Source organism: Medicago sativa, chromosome 6 (genome assembly GCF_051527215.1).
Source record: "Medicago sativa cultivar Bolivia chromosome 6, Bolivia_mono, whole genome shotgun sequence".
NCBI classification, from domain to species: domain Eukaryota; kingdom Viridiplantae; phylum Streptophyta; class Magnoliopsida; order Fabales; family Fabaceae; genus Medicago; species Medicago sativa.
The window spans coordinates 61122244-61126512 of record NC_140754.1 but is presented as its reverse complement, the minus strand read 5'-3'; the positions used below and the strand labels follow the sequence as shown (position 1 = coordinate 61126512).

At 32.0% G+C, this 4269-nt stretch overlaps 1 long non-coding RNA gene across 1 annotated transcript; it reads right to left on the bottom strand.

Moving 5' to 3' along the window:
• Positions 1-462: 462 nt before the first annotated feature.
• Positions 463-3678, bottom strand: LOC146916073 (uncharacterized). The gene is made up of 2 exons (XR_015013698.1): positions 3118-3678; positions 463-3058 (listed from the first exon to the last, which is right to left on the bottom strand). It is a non-coding gene; the product is annotated as an uncharacterized LOC146916073 (long non-coding RNA).
• Between the last annotated feature and the right edge of the window lie 591 nt (positions 3679-4269).

Genomic DNA, 4269 nt, shown 5'->3' with positions numbered 1-4269 from the left:
ACCATAGACTTTATGATTTCTCTTGAGACACTCCCAATCTGCACAAACGCCAAGCATGTCACTTACATGTTCAATTATGTTGTCCACCTCAATGCTATCAACAACATCAGTTATTTCAGTTAACATTTTGAAGCAACTTTTCTTGCAGAGCCCATTTTTAACAACTGCAAAATATTCAGAGTGCAAATTAATACAATTTGAACACGGAACTGAAGCCAAAGAGCATTGTGTTGGTGATTTCCAAAATAATGGAATCACTTTAGAACCAAAAGTTGTAACTCTTCATGGGAGTCATTCATATACATTGGAACCTTTGGCAAAGGGATGCTTAATGAACATTTGCATTCATTCAAATGTATATGATTATAACATTTGGCAAAGGGGTGCTTAATGAACCTTTGCATTGATTCAAGTGTATATGATTATAACCTTTGACAAAGGGATGTTTAATGAACCATAACATTGTTTCAAATCAAAGGGGTGTTTTCTCTCATATGAAGGGTCATATAATGCATTATAAATGCTTGACATTTGGGCATTAGTTTGACAGAGAAAGAACAACAACACACAACTTTGGACAGAATTTTGTTGCATTAACAACATAGTTCTCCCTCATTCTCTTACTCTAAATCATCCATCAATTCTCTAATGCATGAGTGAATTGCTGGAACCATAAATCTGTAAAATATTGTTAGGAGATACGCTTGGTGTGGTTGTGCAATACACGTCAAGGAACTCATAGTATCCTGAAGGGGATTCGACGGTCATTCCTTATTGCATCCAATATACAGTTATTGGTGGGGGCGAATCGAACCTAAAGGTTAGTATGGCAACCCCATACGCTTTGAGTTTGCATGCATAACCATTAATCTTTTCAGGTTTCAAGTACATCAGCATCTTCCCAACAATCAAGATATACAACAAATCTTTGAAATTTATGTGCACACTTCATCATAGTCATCTTCATCATCTTCTTGGTCAAGTTATTGCAGCAGACCCCCAACACAAGTTCCAACAATCTTTAGGCTCGATTATGATTTACTTGTGATTAAAGGCTGCAATTTTTGGGAGAGATGAAAGCTTACATTTTCATCCATGACTACGGTGAACGGTAAACAAATTCCATTTATGAATATATGTCGTGGAAATTTATGGATAAATATTTCATATGTGATGTGTTTATGTTAAATTTACATCTGGTTGTAGATAATATATGCATGATAAATTTTGATATGTATGAAATTTATCGTTTGAAATTTGTTTGATGTGAATTTGAACATGAGATAATGTGCATATAAGTGATTATCTATTATGAAATATTTAGTGTTCTAAATGCATGTGTATAGTATCTAAGTAAATATGAATATGTTAGATTTAACATGTGGTGACATATATATACATGATTTAGAAATTGTTCAAGTATATGAATTTTGATGAGCATAGTAATATGTTAAGAATGTTTAAACACTATTTTATTTATGAAAGTAGTGTAGATAAATTGTCAAAATATCAAGTGGTTGCTTTAATGATATTATTTACTTTGTGTAAGAAATTATTATCATTAATATTGTGTTGATATTATATGTACATGATAATATGAAAAGTAATGGTTAATTTCTTGTTTATCATGATATTAAAATAATTTGGGTATGTTTTGAATTATTGTAAGTTGATATATGTTCATGGAAGAAAGTCATAGAAAATATTAATGATTTTGGTTCATTGTTTATTCTTCTATGTCATTATTTATTGAAATTTAGTATTGAACATATTTAAACATAAACTTGAATTTAACACAATGAATTTATGATATATGTATTAGTTAAATGATAACTAAAATCAAAATGTTTGTGTTATATTTAATTTTATGTGGAGTATATAACTTGCATGTTTAATCCCATTTTATGAAGTTTGGTTATGACATTCTTTTATGATCAAGTTTTATTTTGCTATGTATGTTTAATGCATTCAATGTATGATATATCTTGGCTAGATATTAAAGAAAAGTTGAAGTTTGAATTGAAATGCATGTTAAATATTTTTATAGCAAAGGTGTAATGACATAAAAGTTTGTGTATTATTACAATATACTCAATTGACAAAAGTGTCATGGTTTGATAATAGTTGGTGAATACTATCAAGAGTATATAAGTTGATCCATAGACATAGCTATAAGAATACAAAATCTTTGTGAAGAATTGAATATTCAAAGTTTATAAAAGTTAAAAGAAAATCTTGCAATTATTTGACGAAATGATTGACAAGGAATGATGTCTTTGGAAATGATGTTGAATACATTGAAGACATTATTAGGGATGTGGTACAAACCCAAATCTAATTGATCACCAATGGTGGAAATTCAACCCACACTTGAGTAGCATCAAGTCTTGGGTTCAATGGTGAAAGTACACTATTAGAGTGATTGAAGTACTTGACAATAGATAACATCCCAAGGGGTAAAAGTACTTGGACCATAAGAAGAAAAAGGGCAGGATGAGGTTTTCCTCTTAATGGACATATAGCATATATTTGCTGGAATGCATACTTATGGGGCATTTCCGATATAGTCTACCTATGTGAGAATGAAGTTTGGCCGCTTCACGGAGTTCAAGGGTTTGACTCTTAAATTCTCATGAAAAGGGATATATGACACAAGGCCTTCTTAATGTGTCATCTTACAAGTCTCTTTATCAATGATACCGAGATTCTATGTGTAAGTTATGTACACTTGTTCTAATGAATAGTTGGTTCAAAGCTTGCCTACCATACTATTTGGGAATGAGCGAAAACTTAACTTACTAAGTAATGGTTCAAATCGCGAGATACCATTATCTGAATGCATGGAATTTCCGGATTTATGTGGTTTAGTGTTTTGAAAATGGTGGGGGATTGTTGGAGATTTCCAAAATAATGGAATCACTTTAGAACCAAAAGTTGTAACTCTTCATGGGAGTCATTCATATACATTGGAACCTTTGGCAAAGGGATGCTTAATGAACATTTGCATTCATTCAAATGTATATGATTATAACATTTGGCAAAGGGGTGCTTAATGAACCTTTGCATTGATTCAAGTGTATATGATTATAACCTTTGACAAAGGGATGTTTAATGAACCATAACATTGTTTCAAATCAAAGGGGTGTTTTCTCTCATATGAAGGGTCATATAATGCATTATAAATGCTTGACATTTGGGCATTAGTTTGACAGAGAAAGAACAACAACACACAACTTTGGACAGAATTTTGTTGCATTAACAACATAGTTCTCCCTCATTCTCTTACTCTAAATCATCCATCAATTCTCTAATGCATGAGTGAATTGCTGGAACCATAAATCTGTAAAATACTGTTAGGAGATACGCTTGGTGTGGTTGTGCAATACACGTCAAGGAACTCATAGTATCCTGAAGGGGATTCGACGGTCATTCCTTATTGCATCAATATACAGTTATTGGTGGGGGAGAATCGAACCTAAAGGTTAGTATGGCAACCCCATACGCTTTGAGTTTGCATGCATAACCATTAATCTTTTCAGGTTTCAAGTACATCAGCATCTTCCCAACAATCAAGATATACAACAAATCTTTGAAATTTATGTGCACACTTCATCATAGTCATCTTCATCATCTTCTTGGTCAAGTTATTGCAGCAGACCCCCAACACAAGTTCCAACACATTGTGCTACTCAATGTTCCAAATTGGATTGAAATTAAGAGAATGCAATGTATATATTAACCTTGGAAGGAAAAACATAATAGAAATATACAAATTAAATCGAAGTTTTAGCAGAGGTTTGTTAGTGGTAGTTAGCTTGTTGATTGGTAATTCATTAATTATCTTTTATCATACATTTAATATGAATCTAAGGAACATTCATTTCATTCAAACTTGAAAATGAATCTACGTTTCTTGGATAGTATATTTGTAACAGAACCCCACGAACCATATTTCAAGGACAATATAACATTATTAAATGAGTTCAACTTTTTGAAACAAGACATCACAATTGACCAATTTAATACAACATACATAAAAACATTATTAACTAATAAAATACAGATTAAAAAAATTGTCGCAAAGCATTTGATAGAAAATCAAATGACTTACCAAATTGGTACCAAGATCTAGAAACAGCAGATGCACGAACAAGGTCACATGGGTCATTCAAATGGTTAAAAACATCAATGGACAAGTCACGTCCTAAGCATTGGATGAAATCTAGTTTGGTTTTCCCCTCAGACATCTATCCAAGAATCAAGAGTTTG